We start from the raw sequence: 19635 nt of genomic DNA, 5'->3' as shown, positions 1-19635 counted from the left end.
TATTGACAGCAGAGCATGTGAAGTAAGGGTTGTTCCGCTCAGCTTCTGCGATTATTTTTATTTCGGCCTCCTATACCCTGCCTGCGGTTTGGGAAGGCCCATGCGGCCTGTATTAACATAACCTAACCTCATTCCTAACCTGTAGATAGACGCCGCATCAAGGCAGCCTCGGTGAGTCAGGACGAGGGTCTCTGCACGAATGTGATAGATCTGACCCGCTATAGCGCAGCAAGTTAAAGTATAGAGGGACTAAAGCCAAAAGACGCTGATTTAATTACGCCCTGCACAAACTCGCACAGCCATTGCAACTATTTGGACCCCGTAGATTGATTAACCAATCTGGACGCCCTAAGCTACTGAAAGCTTATTATTTTTTTTCTTTTGTGCAGTTTTTTTATATCTCATATAAGGTCGTGTATATGCTATAGTTTATAGGACGCGGTGTCAGCGCAATTCGCAACAGCATCACGCGAGACGCTGACACCACTCTCGATATATACCTCTCATTTGCATATATGCAGCGTCGATCCAGCGGCACGTACGGCCGGGTTTTCTCCAGAGATCAGCGGTTCGTGCATGCCCCCCCCCCCCCCCCCCCCTCAAAAAAAAAAAAAAAAAACGCACCTCGGCCGTGTTTTTGCACAAATATAAATATAGACGCTTCTGCGCAATACATTGCATGTATATACATGCATGCACAGAGCACGAGCGTAAAGCATTAGTTTCTTTCAAAAGCCAAGCATGTATACTTTGTCGGAGCGTGCGCTCACGCAGATTATATACACTTGTTAGCAAACGAAAGCTGCGCATGGTACATAATATAGCGGATTTCTCACAGATTGCATACAGGGGTTTACTATAGCGCGGACGTGCACTGGAATAACATAGCGCGCAGATGCGAATAGAAGCGCAATATAATATTGCAACGGTTGCATTCAATGATATACTATGACTGGATAAATACCGCAACGCATATTAGAGCACATGCACCTGGCCAGTAACCCTAAATTTCAAAAAAAAAAAGAATACAAAATAGAAAACATACAAGACAGATGTTCACTGGAAGATGGAGGCTCGAAGTGACTATATAGCAGTAGTCGAATAAGTGATTGCTCCAGCGGCATCCCTTATTCGACCGCTGTTAGTGGCTGTATATCATGGTAAAGTGAATGTATAACAGTATACTTAAACACGCAATCAGTACGAGCAAATAAAAATGAGAATAAAACGGGGGATGGGGTGTATATATACGTAGAGGGGGGCGTGAGTTGCCGTTTAATTAGTACTGATAAAGCACATCGCACGCGCGCGCGCTCCCCGCGAATAACGTGACAACACTTCGAGTTCATTCCAGGAACCTTTCTCCTCCGACAAAGAACTCATCGCGCGAGCGCGAGCGCGCTAGCCACGCGCTGATGAACTCCAGAGAAAACGCATATTTGTATAAACGCGATCCTCCATTGACGTTGCTGCTGCCAGTATATAATATAGACTGCGGTATACAGAGACGGGTGTATATACCTATAGTCTATATACCGCGGGACCTCTTCAGGAGCGAGAGACCGCGAGCTTCCTTTTTTTCGGTCTCTCCGACAAGAAAGCGCTCGTGATGCGTGCTGCTCGAACACACCGCGGGTTACCTGACACCGGAAATTAAAGGAACGGCGGCCGAAGCGAGGCCCACGGCGGCGGCGCGCGTGCGATTAAAAATAGCAGATTTTTTTTTCCCCCACAGATGTTGCCGCGCGCACGCACACACACATAAGAAGACCCCGAAGAAGATAGAGAAGGATCGCATGCGGGCCTCTTTCATGCCTCTTCCTTGTCTAAATTCCCTCCTCTTTCTCCCCACCGCAGCGGCGGCGTTCGTCGCGCGTTTCATTCCCTGCGTCCTCCACGAAGCGCACGCGCTGCGGTGGCGGCCTTCTCGAAATAGCGAATTTCTTCCTGGCTCGCGCACGCGTGCCTGTGCGTTATTACGGGGCCCGACGATCGTGTTCGGTTCGGTCGTGGATATCTATAGATCGCGGTCAGCAGGAACGCGCGAGGAGACCGCTTATTTCTATGTTTGCTTGGGTGAAAGAGTATATAGCTATTGGTTATAGCTCGGCGGTAAGCGTCGTACGTTATTAGCTGTTTTTTTTTTTCTGCAAAAAGGAGCCTCCGACCTACATTATACGCAGAGCCAGGTCGGAGGCTGGCCAGTTTTGGGGGCGAGGCAACGTAAACGCGCGGTGCCTGCGGCTCTTGATTTAGTTAGCGCTTTAGCCTTTTAAGAGGGCGTGTATAACGTTACCGCCAGCACTGCACTATTTTTGCTCCCTTTCTATGGCGAGCTTTCTTTTTTTCCGCTCTTCTATAGAACTGCGATTGAGCCGCTAAGTGGGGCGAAACGACAAAATGCATACTGAAGCAGTAAAACCGGTTAGTGCCGGATGAACATATATGCAGACGGAAAATAAACTTCGACTGGTCGACGGAGGAAACTAGTTCTGCCGCCTCTGTTTTACGGCTTAACGATCCGATGTTGCGGCGATCGACGAATGCCGCGTGAATCTGCTGTCGGATACAGTGTAGACAACGATCGTGTGTCCCGTGTATATTTACATACACTGAAAGTGCGCGAAAATGGAACACACGCTCGCAAGGCGGTGACTCTTAAAGCGGTGTAGATGTCCCGCAGAGATCCCGCAGGTATCTTGCGCGTATACGCGTATGCGGAAGATACCTGTGGGACTTCTGCCAGATTTGCGCGAGGTTTCTACGAGAGATTGCTTCAATTAGGTGTTGCCAGAAGTCGTACTAAACACGGTGATGCACCCACAGCGGCGTTCGACATTAATTGATTTGAGTACCACTTGCGCGCATCGCTTATGGTGCATATCGACGTGATTCTCTCTGACTGCGTATATAGGACACTGCTGTAACAATACTTATTGTGTAAAGGTCGTTGATCACACCATCTCGTGACACGACCAGATTACGCGCTGCATTTTAAGCGTTCGACCAGGCTAATAACTCCGACTGCCATTAAAGTCGTCGTCATCATTTCTCTCTCTTGAAATGTCATCGCTCTCTCCTCTTTCAATGCACCACGTGAAACGCAGTCCGATTTTTGGCAGGTGAAAGCAAAGGCTAACGGCTCCCTCCCTTTTCCCTGAAAGCTTCTTCCAAAGCATCTGAGACGAGCCAATGAAAAGACTTATAGCGACAACTGTCGAGAACGGCCACGCAGTTCCGTTTGTCATATAACGATTCTTTGATCGCGCGCTGATATTAAACAGAGGCAGATGCACGGGCGGCCAGATGTTTTCGTAAACTGCAGAAGTATAGTTGACAGAGGCTGTGAGCATAAAAAGCTTCTCTCTCTCTCTCCCTCCACTTCACCCACTACTAAGTAGTGCCACTGCCTGTCATTCAAACGGTTTTGACGGTTAGCGTTTTATATATGGCACAAACAGTCACTGATGGGTGACGCGTCATTGCCTGATCCACCCCGATGGCAGCGGAAGACCGGCGTCGGAGGAGAAAGAAATCGGAATAGAGGGAGAGGGGTTCAGGAGATTACGAAGAGCAAAGCGAAAAAATGAAAAAAAAAAAAAAAAAGAACCTACAGAGCAAGAAAAGTTTGAAGGGGGCAGCCAACCAAAACTGGAAGCCGAAGCGGCTTTCTCTTTTTCATCCGCATTACGTTCATTCGAGCGTAACCCCGTCCGAGAGGCGGAGCCTGCGCAATGCGACGCGCCAATCAGCGGCGCCGGAGAGAGTAAGTACGGTGGGGGGCAGCGAAGCTAGCTCGACTGATAAGCGGCCTAATGCCCGCAGGAAATAAAGAACGTACGCTGGAGCGGCATAAAAAAATTGCGTAAGAAAAAAAAAGGAACAAGGCGACAAATGCCAGGCAGTGCACCCGCCACCGACTGGTTTTTGCCGCCGAGTGCGAACGCCCTCGGCCAGTAAGCCCCGCGAGTAGCGCCGGAAAAACCTGGCGGCTGCTCTTTCTGCTTTTCTCTTCTTTTATTCTTCCTTCCAATTCGTCCGTAACGAATCGGTCGATCGCTTTCCAAGTTCTCAGGAAAAGCACCTTCGGAAGATGTACGTAACTGCATGCTCAGTTAAGATAACGATTCTCGTGTGCCCGTTTGTCCTCAGCTGGAATTAGAACTGCGATCTGCGGTCATATTCTTATGGGGAAGAACGAAATAAAAGCGAACGCGCAGGTAGGAAGGATGCACGTCGCACGCGGCGAATACAGTGGTCGAGTCACGTGTACAGTAAACGATCAGCAGATAAGAGAAGCAGATAAGTACACAACAGGAGGACGTATAGCCCACGATAAGAACAAAAGCGTTTATTAGGATCTACCTTCATAGCCTACAGATGTTGTCAAGCATTCGCTTTGAGAGGATAAGCAATACGCCAAACATGGCCACGGACTTAAAGGAATCTGCGCGGATCTCTCTATTCATGGTCAATAAGCAGACGTCGCCTGTGATGTCGTAAGGGCTAAAACTGAACCAGTGGCGTATCCAGATTTTTTAATTTTTATTTTGTTATTGGGGGGGGGGGGGGGCGATAGGAGGAGAAAGGGTCACGTATTCGACCGGGGATGGAAGATGGGAAGGGACGTGCCTGGTGTGACCCCTCTCCCCCCCCTCTCCTTCCGCCGGCTATGCCCTCGCTTAAGAACAGCCAATTCGCTTACATTACGCACTATGGCAGCACTATATTTCGCGCGCGAAGTGACGTGTGAACTGCAAATGGCGGCTCGACCCGCGCGTCTCCTCGTAACAGGGCGTCGTTGCCGCACCGTCCCGAAGGAAATTCGAGCAGGGGCGTGCGACGCTTTTGCGGTGCTTTCGCAAGATCTAGACGGACAGAAAACAGACGTTTCCGTCGGAGGGCCCCCCAACCCCGCTTCTCTCTCTCCTCGAAGTCTACTACGAGCTCTGAGGCGACAGCTTGAGCATCAAGGCATGCGCGCGGCTCCCGGGGTTCAGGGAACGAACGGGGCCCGTCGTTCGTCGCCGGCGATTCCCTCGGCGCACGACTGCATCAAATAACCGCGCCTCCTCGGTTCACATCACTGAGCAAGAGTGCCGACAGCAGTTCACGACAAAAAACGATATCAAGAATAAGCGAAGCGAACAAATTTTATAAAATATATTAAACATTTGTTCCCCGGAAGGGAGCGAACGTGTTGATGTAGCAATCCCCTCTCTCTGAAAGCGGTTTGGAGCTGGAGATCCGTTTGATCTGCCTGCACTACCCTTACACCAACGTGTTTAAGTTGAATACCAACATTCCTTGCGCTCAATTGGGGCAGAGATAGTGCAGGAGTCGTGCAGGAGGTGCTGGCTTCCTGCGCGGGCACGGTACCGGCACTGGACTAGCGCCTATTTGAATGAACCTGATTCGCGCGGCGCGCATGTCCTCGCGCCGATCGGTCGAAGGAGCTGTAGCTCTGACACTGCATCAATCTACTTGTGACTTGAAACGACAAGTTCCGGGGAGCGCGTTACAAATTCACAAATTCCGCAGTCGAGAATCAGCGAAGCGCAATTTACAAAGCACTGCGTCTGAAAGTGAAGGAGAGACAGTGAGACACAGTTGTGTTGCTTGCTTTCACTTATTTTGTGTGACGCTCTATCCGTGCGCCATCCTGAACCGAAGCTATAGTATCCCTTACTATTATACTAGTAAGTGCCTCGCGAGACGAATTACCCTGCTCCGCGACGCGCATTCGGTCCTGTATTTCGTGGCTTCATCATTTCGTGTTGCCTTCACCTCAATCCCCATTTCGCACGCCTCACACACTGCGCGTGCACATGCCGCGGCCGCTTAGAACTCCGCGTAGATGGCGCCACCAGTCCAGGCATGCGAAAACAAGCTCCAGCAGGATGCCCTCCCCACACAGTACACGTTGAATAATATCGCGGGTCTCGAGCGAAGTTCACTTTAGAAGGAATTTTTAAAGCAGGGGCATGGACCGGAAGCAAAATTAGGCGCAGGTGACTTTAAAACGGGCTGTGCCACGGATGCGAAGGCCGGAGAGAAAGGCCGTCTGGAATATATACCTCGCCGCCGCGTTGCCGCTCGCTAGCTGTGTATAGCAGAATGGAAAACTGCCGGTCGTGATAAGAGATGAGGGGATCAGGATGGTAAAGCAGAGGAGGGGGGGGGGGGGGGGCGACGGCAAGCAAATTTCGGAGCCCCCGTCGTGCACGCGCCCGTTCCAAAGTGGACGAAAGCGTCTTTGTCGCTTTCTTTTTTCGTTCTTGCTGGCTTCCTCGAAAGCGTGGCCTATGAAGGCGTCATTAGGACACATTACCGCGCGGAGTCTGGCTCCCTCCACCTCGTCGCTCCTCTGTACTAGGCATCCCGGCGAGCCGGAGAGATCGCCCGTAGAGATAGACGACGCACAAGGCTCTTCCTTGGAGGGCGTCGTATACTGGGATAGATCAGGGGAGGCAATGCCGGCGGGGGAAGATATAGCTTGGTCGTTCTTCCTATCCCGGCGGGTGCTCTCAGCAAAAGATGCCAGAGCTATAGGAGACCGGCGGAGAGGGCGGTCTTCGTGAGGAACCCGAGGAGGAGATGAACGGGGCAAGGGGCTATCGCTTATCGGCTTTTCTGCCTGCCGATGGAACGAGATAAGCCCTCGGCAATGTCCCGGGAGAGAGCTTTATGAGGGAATTGGCTCAGCTGACGATGAAGATCGAAACGACGTCCTCACGAAGAAGCGCGCCAAAGAGACAGTATATATGAGAAGAAATCAAGCAAGAGACGCTGATTCTATAGCGCGCGCTCTTCTGTGGCACATGTAAGAGGCTGTCTCATTTTCTCGCGGAGGCTTGCTCGATGCGCAATCTGCGCACGATTGTGTGTCGTGCTGGTATAGTGCGGGCTTAACAGCGATGCTTGCCTCTTCATCGGGATCTTGCGCTTATGGGATTCGTAGGTCTCAATAATTGTGTCGTGCCTGCTATCCGCGTGTACAATAACTCCATAGTCACTACACCTATCACTGTACGCTGTTTCAATGAAGTATAGACGGTTGCGTCTAGTAAGACGCAACCGTCTACACACTGCCGTCGGGCCTCGGGGTTCTCGTCTGTATCCCCTACACGATTAGGTCTGCTTGTTCTGGAAGTTTCCCGACGTGGGGCACGATTGAACAATGCAAGCATTATCCGCTCGCTTGCGCGAAACAGCCCTGACGTGATCGCCATTAGACTTGGCTTGAAATTCTCTGGTCGCTGGCTCGGTGCCAGGTAAACCTGCTTGGATATGTTTTTCTTTACTTTACGTCATGCCGTACCTGAAAAAAAAAAAATGCGGTAAACGAACACCACCGGTGCATACATTTCCTAGCTCATGAGGTATAACTGCTCTTCGGAGTGAAACGCGCTGAAACTGTGCCCACAATTCATTTCAGGCGGATAGTGCAACGTGGTATATACTCTGTCAAGCTGCCGCTTACCAAATGTCGTAATAACCAGCTAGCTGTCTTATAATCAGCTTATATATGGTAAACGTTTTATAGACGTATCGTACATAATAACCGGCTTAAACAGCGCTAGACGTATTATAGGCTTTCCTGTTCAAGGGTGGAACATTTCGGTGCTCCCCCCTCCCAGTTTCAACGGAGGTGAACGCGCAATTTCGTTGGACATCAACTAGATCTTGCTGACCATAATACTCATTGCATCGCATTACTCAAAATTGTAAGATAACTTATACGTATAGAAAAAGACTAGCCCGTTTCATGCAGTAATGCAGGATCAGCTCGATCCGGCGGTCAAACCACACGAGATTTCGACGGGCGCACCAAACACAACAGCACAGTTTCGGTAAGAAACAAAGCAGCAGCAATTGTTTCGAACGAGCTTCGAAGAAAGCAGAGAGTGCAAGGGCCGACGCATCGTGATGCACGTATAACGCAAGAACAGAACGAGTAGTGGCGGCAACTGTGCACGAAGCCACGAGGCGAAGCGAACTTCCCCGGCGATCTCGCGTAAACGAAGGAGAGACAGGCGCGACGCATCGTCATCCGTCAACGATCAGCTGCTATATCATGGCGGCCATATACAGGCGGGGAAGAATAAAGCTTGTTCCTGCACGCCTGGTGGCGGTGGTGGTGTTATGCGCGAGCGTGTGTGTACGCGTTTGTTTGGGTGGGGCTTATTTTGATAGCGAGCGCGCGCCTGCTAAGAGCCCCGGGTCCTCTTGCGCTAGGAGACCCCGCGTGCGCCAAGACCGCTTTGCCTTGAGCGCCATTCAAGGAGGCCGGCGGAGGAGCCTGCTTTCAGAGGGAGCAAAGTGCTCGACGGCGATGCCGATATTGAGAGAGCGAAAGCGCCTCGCGGAAACGAAGAATAATAACGAGCCTCTTCTGTGCGCTGCTCAAGAGGAGCGAACGAGTAGAAAGAAGAAATGGCTCCCAGTCATAACGACGCAAAGAAAGTGAGGCCTGCGTGTAGGAAAAAAATAAAGTAGGAAAGGATGAGGCCGAGTGTATTTTAGGAACAAACGACGCGTCGAGTTTACATCAAGGGGCGGCGTCGCGTTTGCGAGGCCCCCTGTGCCCGGCTCGGTCGGTGCATGAACGTCCATCCACGGCAGCTCTTTCGCGGAGCTATAGCTAGCTCCGGCTTCCACGATAATAAACAGCCTATATGTGCTGCGATGCATGAACGGAAGAGGAGGGCGGATATAAAAGAGATGATCCTATATGATCCTTTTGCCTTCTTTCTTTCTTTTTTCTTTTCTGTGTCTTTGTTATTTTCCCCTTCGTCAAACTTGATGAAAGCGAGCGTCGGCGTGCCTTTGAATATATACGCGATATTGGGGGAAAAGAATAACACGAACGAAAGAGGGTTTTGACTTTGTTGCACTAGGCGCTGTTGACATGTCTGTCACCGGACTTTCGTCTTTCGCGCTAGTTATTATTCTTCCTTTTCTTTTTGAGAGCGTAAGAATGACATAGTGTTTGCTTTCCACAGATATCCTATATTATACGCGTCCGTTGGCACTTACCCTAATAACGTACCGGGAAAGGAATGTTACGGGCAACACATTCTTGCTGTTTTCACGTCTCCGGCGAATACGAGCGCGCGTGTATCTTTTATTATTATTTTAGTGAGATACTGAACAATTTACGTAGAGGCGAAAGTGAAGCATATACAGAACAAATCATTGGCATTCCAGCAGATATCACAATTCACTCCTTGGACTTTTGTTCCAAGGGCTGGAATGTGGACGTTAAAGTTTCGCTGCAATACTAATTGCGCATTCATTCAGAGTTTCGCGCTTGCATGCTGTGTATATACATATACATATGTATACATAGCCTACGCAACGCCAGTCGCCCCCGCTTCACGCTGCACTATAGAAACCTCATTCTAACCACGTAACAAGTGACAGCGTTTTCCTTCGTGAAATAATTTAAACAAATAGAATGTATGCAGAGAGAGAGAGAGAAAAAAAATACTTCCTCAAGGCAAATGCCACATAACTTTGTGACAATGAGCTGTTATTGAGTGGCATTGAGTGTCAAAGGAGCAAGTACGCAGTGTGACTGGAGATGCGTTTTATGAAAAGCCTGTAACATCCACCCCGTATACTATAACGCCCTGGGAAAATGCTTTGGATAAATTTCAAAGCACTAAAGACTCTGTCTCCGACGAAACGAACCTCCTAGCTGGCAGCGCCTGGTAACTATACTAAGGTGACTGTTTGGGCATGTTGGTAAGACATGACGAACTTTATGCGCACAAGACGAGGACAGAGAAGAGGCGGTTGAAGTCTGGACAGAGAAGGTTGTAAGTCTGCGCTCGTGTTTCTTCGCCTCTTCTCTGTCTTCGTCTTGTGCGCATAAAGTTCTTCAGGTAACTATACGCCGATCATGGACTCTAAGCGCAGGACACAGCGGGAAATTCCGCACGCAATCCTATCCGTAAACTATAGTCGTACATAAGCAAGCCGCGCCCAATAAGCTTCCAACAGGCCCCAGCAATCGGAAGCAGCTCTTCTTTGGGAAGTCGACGCGCTGCACGTCGTATCGGGCACGACACTGCGTTCGTACCACGTGCCTCCCCCCCCCCCCCCCCCCCAAGCACGTATCACGTGGCCCCCCTGTTTTACACGCGTCGCTCCCTTACCCCATCCGTGCTCGCGAAAACGCAGCCGAGCACGCTTAAATCGATAAACACATCTAACCATTAAAGCCCGCGAGACAAAACAAGACGCCGGGTTCTCCGGTGCTCGCGTTGCAGCTCCCGGCGGACGTTTAAGGGCTAAGCCGACGCGTGCTGCGACGGCGAGCATGGGACAGCCGCGCCCCTGGCTCTTGCACGGGGAGGAGCCTCGAAAAGAAAGAAAGAACGCAAACGGAGCGAGAAGAAAGAGTTAAATCTTCGTGACGGCGAGAGCTAGCGGGGGAGGGGTCCGTCGCGCGCTCCGGTTCACCGCCGGGGTTCTTGTCTCGACGGGAGCCAGAGCCGTCCCCGCTCTGTCTCCCCCCATCGGAAACGGAGTCGTGCGACGCGAACCTTTGCCGAGGCAGTTCGGGGGGCCGGGGCGATTGCCTTTGCACGCTCCGTCAGACTTGGTGCGCGGTTCTTTCTCTCTCGAGAGCAGCAAAAAGTTGGCGGCACATATAACGCACACGTGCGCGAGCTCTCGGGTGAGCGGTGACCCTGCGCAAACTCGGCGACGTCATTTTGAAGTCGAGAGTTATTACTCGCGTATGCTCCGAAAATCAGCCACTGCGGAGGAAGGGATGTTCGGGGACACCGTGGAAATAGTGTAGCAGTTGGGAAGCCGCCTTCTCAGGGTTTCGCTTGCGTGTTTGTGTGCTTGTGTACGTGCGTCAGTCGCTCCTCGCCGAAGAAAACCGAGCTGCCGTTGACCGAAGCTCTCTACAGCGAAAGAGTGGGCACAGCAGCCGGGCGGTGCAAAATCTGCCCGCGCGCGACGCGCTTCAGGGAAAAGCGCGTGGATCGCGTGCGCTTGTGGATCGCTGCCTCGGGATTCTTTTGTTGTGTCCTCGGGCACATGTCGGCACCGAGGCGAGCCCAGCCAAGCCATGACGGGGCGGCGAGAGAGGGCCATTCGAGCAGCCGCCGTTTGAAGCCGGGCATTGAAGAGCCGGGCTCTCGACGTCCTCCGCTGCAACGGCCGGTCCGATCCGTCTGTCCGTGCAGACACCGACCTCTCTCGACTCCCGTGACCGGAGCGGCGGCGGCGCCCGGGAGGCGGGCGGCAGCGGCGGCGTGGCCAGGGCGAAAAGCTGCCGCAAGCGCGGCCCGACAGGCGTGAAATGCGATTTTATAATCCCGACCCCCGAATTCTCCGAACGCGCCGCCGTCGGCCGCCGCCCCGCCCGTGGTCTGACAGCACGTCAGACGACTGTCTTTCTTTCCTGTCTCACTTTTCTTTTGGTTTCCCTTTATTTTGTTCTTTTTTTCCCTTCTGTGTAAGACTCCATTGGCAAAGAGGAGTAGTCGCTTTGACGCGGTGGCCACAGCAAAAGAAAAGAGCTCTCGCCCGATTCGGTTACAGTCACGTCAGCAGCTCTAGCGGTGGTGAGCGAGAATAATAAGGGGAACCCAGGGGCTTGATTTTTTTTTTTTTTTTTTTAGTTACAACCACATGAGGCAAGCGGAAAGTGATACCCAGAAAAGAACGGGGGCAACTAACTGGCTTTCTTTAAGATTGAAATGTAGAAATAACAAGAGAAAAAAAAAAAGGGAAAAAAGTGCACGAAAAGACAACTTGCCGCCGGTGGTAGCCGAAGCCACAGCCTCCGCATGATGTGTGTGATGCTCTAGCATTGAGCTACCCAGTGAGCTTTCTTAGGAAGTGTTAGCTAGCGCCACTCATGGCCATGGCGGCGGTAATAGCTTTTTCTGTCGGTCGCCGTACGTATACAGCCTTTATCAAAAGAGACGAAGATGCCGTTAGGAGCAAGCGCGTTTCAGAGTCCCACCTGCCGTTTTGTGCACTGCTGGCTCTAAAATGACCTGGAGGGCGAAGGAGAGAGGTCGTTTCTCTCTCTCTCTCTCTCTCTCTATCTCTGCCCAGAGCGTATGAGCATTGCGGATGCGACAGGAGCCATCTTGACTTCCCGCAGGGACAGCTGCGTTCTTGCGCGCAATGGCTTCGTTTTTTTGCGACAAATGCAGGCACGTATGTCCGCGCACATGTGGGCAACTCTTCCACATACCTTACAATGGTGCCCGCTGAATACAGTGTGTGTCTTTTACGCTTGCTGTTACACCTCGGTAGCTTGTTCTATGCATACCCCGATCTTCCAATGAAGACAATAAGTTCGCTTTATCCAGGCATCGACAACAAGGCGAAATGTTTTTATGACCAATCCTGGTACGGCGTAAGCTTCATGACGCATCGAACAAGTCGGCAACGGCACGCGTAGATTAAAAAGCAGCTGTCAATTTTCTAGCGCTGCCCAGTTTTCCTTTATAAAGGATGACGGGCGTTCCCCACCGCTACAAAATTTTAAAAATCGTTAATTAACAAGGTTTTACGGCACGTCGGTCCTTCATCCTTGCCTAGAATAACAATACATAATACATGATTTCTTCCAACTCGAGATCGCAAAAAGATAATAATAATAAAGGCAACGACTGAGAGCTCCCGCGAAGGAAACTACAAAAGGCGAGAGAGAGAGAGAGAGGAGCGTTTGAGCGCCGCCACACTGAGGTACCCTCGCGACGAGGTGAAACTCATCGTAACAAAATCCCAAGTCCGTGACGTAATTTCGTTCGAGAAGATTATCTTCCTCAGAGAGAGCGTGGCTAGAGAGAAATAGCGGACGAGACGCTTAGGGGCGGGCGGGGAGTGGCGCGCTAAGCTTGTCGAGAAGGAGCAAGAAAATATGACGAATGGCCCGAGATTAATCTCCGGCTAATCCCGTTGTGCACGGTGCTGCAGGCAGCAGGGAGCTAGCTCAGGCTGCAGGTGTACGTGCTCGCTCGGGGCGCAGGCGGCAAGAGACCACCGCCAGCTTGTACGGTCACACGCACCGTGCTGTCGTCTCCGCATGACCTCAACACGTGACTGCCGTCGGTGGGACTAGGTATTAAGTATGGGTGGGCGTGCGTATACTATATAGCACATCCCTTTTTCTCTTTCAGGTGCCGGTGTGTGTCGGTATTGGAATTAAATCGCGACCGCCCTAATATATGCCGCTGCAGCCTGCCAGGTGACCTGTCCTCTCTCTCTCGGGAACCGGTGATAAATCGCCGTTGCAAAGTTTTTTTTGTGCATAACCGTTCTTATCAGGAGTATAGCGTTGAGTCGAAGGCTCGTTGAGTCGAAACCTTCGAGTTATAGAGTCGAAGGCTCATTGGCCCCATACATCACACAATGTTGGTCTAATTAACGTTGGTCAGTTTTTATAGGTTCAATTGGGGTGCTGAATTCTTCTGGAAAACGTTACCGGCCTATTCAATGTTTATATCGAATAGTGATGAACCGCGTCCTTTGGTCTTCGTAAATGCGCGACACGAGCTTCTCGTTGTCACATACGGCCCGCACTTCTATGGACGGATGTAACGTGAGGCCACGGGCGGCGTCGTGAAGTACACGGGCGCGTTATAACGCCTCGCGGACAACTCCTGTCCGCGGTATCGCGTTCCACAATGCCGTATACAGCATCCTGCGCGCGCCGCCAACGCCGAGTCGAGTCACCCGAGCAGCGGAAACACGTGCTGACGAGATTACGCTTCACCGTCGTCAGCCTGCGAATATCCCGTTGCCGCCTCCCACCTCAGACACTGAAAATAAAGAGAAACTAAAAGAAAACGCCCGGCATTACGCAAGAGACGAGAGATTCGGATGAAAGGCAAGCCCGACGCTCGCCGCCGCGGCTTCGCTCGGCCGGTGGCGCGCGGAGTCGTCGAGCCCGCCTCCGCTGTCGCATCTCTCGCGCTGGCGTGGGCGCGCCGCTGCGGCTCTCTTAATCCTATTGTCGGTCCCGCACACGGGACGCGCCGCCGACGATGGTGGTGGTGGTGCATGCCGGCGGTGTCAGGCGTGCGCTTCACGGCACGCGGTGTGCACACAAGCATCGCTCTTCGCGCACGTGCGGAATCCGGCAAAGCAAAGATTATCCCCCCCTACCCGGCGGCGGCGCAGAATATGTTGTCTATAATCTTTGTTTTTTGCTTAATCTGTGAGTGGCTCGGCGGCGGCTCTGGTGGCCGACGAGACGCGGGAGAAGTCACCAGGAAAGAAAATAGCAGACCCGAGACTAAGAGCGGCGGGGAAACGAGGCTTTCGGACACGCTAATTCGCCGCGAGATGCCGACGACGACGGCGAGACAAGGCACGCGGGTGTGCGCATCGAAGTGGACAAGCTCTGGTGAAGCGTGTCTTCCGCGATTATATGCATGTCGGGACCCGCGCGCGCGCGCGGAGCGGCGGTGCGAGCATAGGGTTTTTGGGTGGGGACCCAAAACGTCGCGCGGGGGTCGCCAGATTATAATACTGTAGTACACGAGGAGATGCGGCGTCGTTAGCATAATCTGCGTTGTATAGTGGAGACTGGCTGCCTCTCCTTTACTTTCGCCTGCACTCCCTTCGCGTTTGCTTGAACGGCAAATATTTGAATAAAAAGAAATGGTTGGAGGGGCAGGTAGTTTGGAGTGGCGGTGAAAGTGATGCCCGGGCCGTGGGTCATGTCGGCGCGACAGCTTCGTTGTCCCTTAAATCTATTGATTGATTGATTGATTGATTGATTCACTGACTGACTGACTGACTGACTGACTGACTGACTGACTGACTGACTGACTGTAACGTCCCGAAGGCAACACCTGGGTTGTGAGTGACTTTTCACAACCTGAGGTTATAAAACTTGCACCTAAATCTAAGTGCAGGTAGCCTTTCGCATTATAGGCATCCGCAATGCAATTTATCCGCAGAGACCGGCTGCCAATCGAACCGGCGACTTGGACCTCCTTTGATACTTCATTTTTCGAATGCCGTCGAGATTGGATATAACTTACTATAACTCGTATAGTAAGAAGACATTAAGCGTTGATTGAAGCCTTGATGTACGACGACTCAGTCGCGAATCGTGCTGAACAGTGTGGAACATATAACAAGATTGCTCAGCGAAATGCTTTTTCCGATTTTACCCGAAAATACGGGCGAGGAAAAAAAAAAAGAAAGGACAAGCTAAACCTGAGTCACATAATGTGTAGAGCCGTGGTGGGTTGGGAGGCACATAGAAGCATTCACGCGCCTCAAGACGTAAGTGCGTCTCGAAGGACGGAAAGTAAGACGCAAACGTAGAAGAGCGGGAACGAGGGCGTGAAACTATAGAACTTTGCTTTCCCCCTCTTTCTCTCAGTCTTTGAAAGCGTAAACCTTATTTCTACAAAACTCATCGTCCGGAGTCGTTCCGAGCTGTCGAGAAAGCTATAGGAGACGCGTCCACGAAACCATCAACAAAACGAGCGAAAGCACATCTTTTCGTGCGCGCGCGCATGAGAAAGAAGAGGAAACAATCAAACGAGCAAAAAAATACAAGAGGGAACGTCGTTGGGAGACCGCCGACGTAGAAGCCCAACGTGAAAGTCCAAGCGCGCTGATGGAGCTTCAGCATCCGCCAAAAAAAAAAAAAAATAAGCGCGGAGAAAAATAATAATAAATAGAACAAAGAAAAGCGCGATCTTTACGCAGGACTTTTAGGACGCTTTGCCGTCTCGATCCCTCACACTCCTCCCTTATAGCCAGGCTCACTATATAGCGGGAAAGCGCGCGCACATACAGCATATACATGTCGGACGCCCGCGAGAGCTTCCGCAAACAAAGCAGCGAGCTCGGCTTATAAACAGGACGCGGACGACTATCACGACGACGACGACGACGGTGTTTGCTGTTGTCGTGCTCCACAGCCATGCGTCCCGCGGATTCGTCGGCGGCGGCTCGCGGGAAGACATCACGACTTCGGGGCGCGCGACGCCACTCCTCCTCCTTTCTTATCTATGAAAAGAGAGAGGGAGAGAAGCAACGCGCCGGGCTTGCTTGCCTTATATAACGCGAAACTATGAAAAAAAAAAAAAAAGAGGGGGGGGGGGGAGGGGAAGAAGAGGAGCGCCGGAACGAGCCATCGCCGAGAAATCCCCGAGACGCAAGATTCCGCCGGGGCAAATCCCTTCGGAAACGAGCCAGTATAGTGCGCCAAGGAAACGGGGAGAGCGCGAGGAAAGAAATACCCGGGTTTCAGTGAAGGAGCAGGCGGGGTTTAGTGTACTCGTAACAGACGCGGCGCCGGGGCTACAGAACCGCGCTCCGGCGCGCTCTTGCGATCTCCCTTGGAGTTTCCCACATTTGTTTTTTTCACCGCGCTCTGTCGAGCATATAGTGTTATTGCGAAGTAAACACAAAGTCCACGAGAGGAAGACAAAAGAAAGTATATATAGCTGGTGAAAAGTCGCCCGACCGAGCACGCTGCTATATATAGCTCTTAAAAAATTTAGCAAATGAAGAGAGGAACGCCGCTGCCGGGCCGAGGAGAGAGGGGAGTCAACTGTATAAGTCCTATATACGTAATCGCATATCCGCGCGCCCTGGCACACATTAATTCCGGCCTATGAGCCGAAATACAATTAGGGCGCCGCTTCTTAATGAGTCGTAATGCACTGGAAATCGTTATTACGAGTATAGAAAGGATGGGGGAGCTCCCCCCCCCCCCCCCCCCGCCCTCCCTCTCCTTTCTTTAATCTTGTTGCTGCGAAGTGCCTGTCAAGCAGTGCTTAACCCCTGCAGGCACGGGCAACGTCGACGCGATGAGTCGATCGCTGAGAGCACGTGCGGTTTCATTTTGTCACCCGTGTATATATGCTTATATCGGAAGGTTTCAATATTACCGCGCTATATATATTTTCGTTTTCTTGCCGAACGCGAGATACACTCGCGTTCGGCAAGGAAAGTTCTATTCCCGCTGGTCGTGTGAACAATTACGCATCAAACAAGTCCTCCACGGGTTTCCACTATGCAGGTTGCAATTGTTCGAAAAGCTGACTTTCCGACGCGTCGTCCCGACAGATGGGACGTTTTCGAGGCACGCAGGAGACGCGTGGAACAATTCCGCGCGTGGCTGCAGCGACGAAATACGACAAATCGTAAGCCAACAAACTATACGTCCAGTCGTATTTCCAGCAAGTTCAGTCTCGAGTTCTATGAAAATACACTGCGATACCAGCAACGGCAAATGTTGAACGACAAGCGTTGGAGGCGAGCCTCAGGAACTCATCTGCAGCGGGATGTATATATAGAACAAAACGCAACCGTACACAAACAATGCGAGACTGCGAGACTGGTAACGGGGAATAGTACACAAAGAGGGATCGCTTGCGGAAAGTAAATCGATTTTATCACACTGTATTAAACGTTAAAACATATAACGGAAATGTTCATTTCACAGTGCAATAAACTGTCCGTTCCTCCTGTCGTCTTCAACGGCGTTCACAAAGAACGCCGTTGAAGCCTGAATGCGTGCCACCGTGCCTCCTTCTGACCTCACATAACGCTATCTCTCTCTCTCTCTCTCTCTCTCTAGCTCTCTCTTTCTGCGCATAGCAATAGATGGCGCCGAAGAAGCTACCTGCCTGGGGAAGTATTGGATGATGAAGTAGAAAAAAAAAAGGAAGAAAGAAGAAAGAAAGAAAAACGATCGAGGAAAAGACCAGAAGAGGACAACCGTTGCTGCTCCCGCATTGGTATCGTGATGGGTCATCGTTGTTGGCATTCCCACCCCGCAATTTAGCTGCGACCTACGGAAAGAACAAACAGGCTGTCTGTCAGACAGTCAATCCCACAAACAGTGCACATTACTAGAGCACCGAGGGTACAGAAATGACTGTATACTGTCCAAACAAAAGAAAGAAAGAAAAAAAAAAGAAAAGAACGAATGTGGAAGGGGTGCGAATCTTCGAGTGAAGCTGACAAAACGTGTGCACATGCATACGGCAGTCGTTGGCAGGGCCACTGCTTCCGAGGCGACGACAACTCCCTGGCTGCAGCTCCTCAACCGCTCTTTATTCAAAAGACGAGCACAGCCAGCCTTCGGCCTTCTTGACAAGCGGTCATTACGTGGCATTGGTGACGGCTGTACCAGCCCTTATACACCGTGATGGCGCGCGCGCACACATAAGCGCAGAGGTCGCGCAACGCACGATGCATGTGCGACTGCTGTGCTCGAGACAGCCTCAAATCAAGGGCACGCTGTCGAAGTCATCCTTGGACGAAGAAGGAGCGACCGTCTGCGCCCAGCCTTTTAAAAGGAGACCCTGACACGGTGCGATAGGAATAAGAAAAACGACTGGACTATATATGAACGAGGCGTATGTAATGCCGTTCACGCGGAGCCGGACGGTGGATTCGTTAATTGCATGATGGGAAATGAGCACCTGTAATGTTTGAGGCGCTTGCGACAACACAGGCCATGTAGTCTTGCAGGGTATCCCACTCTATTTCTCGCTACGAATTTTAAACGTGCCTGCGTCTGCTTTCATTCGCTCACACGGTGTAAGAGTCGCAAGCCTTAATATGTTTATCTATACGCTCGCTAGCGGCAAATGGCGTTTACTTGTCTGCGTCGCTCCACACCGAACCCCGCACCGCTAGATGTCGAAAAGTTTGTAAACGAACACTGTGCAACGGCACACGCTTAAAATTCAGGACGCCGTACTGTTCGATATGATGCGCGCTGCTCCAACTGACGAGAAGTAGAAGTGCGTGCGTGCGTTCTTAAAGCGGACACCGCATATTTCACCGACTACGGCCGGGAAAACAAGCTAGGCGTCGGTCCTTCAAGTTCTCTCAGACACAAAGAGACAATGGCAACAACTCTTTCCGGGAACGAGGGGCAAATTAGCGAGTAGCGAAAATCGAAGAAAAGCAAACGAGTACGAGATTCAAAAAAAAAAAAAAAATGCATCGTCGGCCGGAAAGTAAAACAATGGAAGTTCGGCGACGTTCAGGGATGGTGGGAATCCGCACAGGCGCCTCGCGAGCAGCGGTGAAGAGGAGAAAGGGCGAGGGGACACAAAAACGCGCACAAAGAAAGGTACAGCTAAAAAAACAACAGAGGTGATCCCCAGTGGGACGAAGAACCACGACTGACGACTTCACGCTAGAGTTGACAAAGGAAAGGAGGAAGGAGGCAGTGTGGGAATACAGAGAGAGGGCGAGCGGGGCTGTCCCTGCGGCGGGACGTCCCATGTGCGGATAGGCTCGTTAGCACGCACGCACACGGCGCCACTGGCTCCGAAGCGGGAAGGAGGGAGGGGCACGCACGCACAAGTTTCTTTTATTTTCCTTCTCGCGGCGATGACGTCACGCCGGCGGCGGCAACGCATCGCGCTCGTAACCGCACTGCTGCACGTGTGTATATGTGTCTCCCTGGAACGAAGGACTCCCCACCCTCTTTAGCACAGCCCCCCCCGCCACTTCTCCGCCTTCACTTACTCTTTCCTTTGTCTCCGTACCGTCGCTATACGGCGCTGACAGCGGCGTAATGAAAAATTGAAAGTGGCACCCTCGCGCGCGCGCGCGCGCGCGCTACCGACAAGGAAAGTTAGCCTCGCCTCCCGGAACAAA

General features: G+C 51.7%; 1 protein-coding gene across 2 annotated transcripts in view; it reads right to left on the bottom strand.

The window, feature by feature from the left end:
• The window catches only part of LOC119461041 (plexin-B), a 135866-nt gene that overhangs the window by 57040 nt on the left and 59191 nt on the right, over positions 1 to 19635 (bottom strand). The window lies entirely within an intron of this gene.

The sequence above is a fragment of the Dermacentor silvarum genome, chromosome 8 (assembly GCF_013339745.2).
Source record: "Dermacentor silvarum isolate Dsil-2018 chromosome 8, BIME_Dsil_1.4, whole genome shotgun sequence".
In the NCBI taxonomy this organism is placed as follows: Eukaryota; Metazoa; Arthropoda; class Arachnida; order Ixodida; family Ixodidae; genus Dermacentor; species Dermacentor silvarum.
The sequence above is the reverse complement of the archived record's forward strand: the minus strand, read 5'-3'. Positions and strand labels throughout refer to the sequence as shown.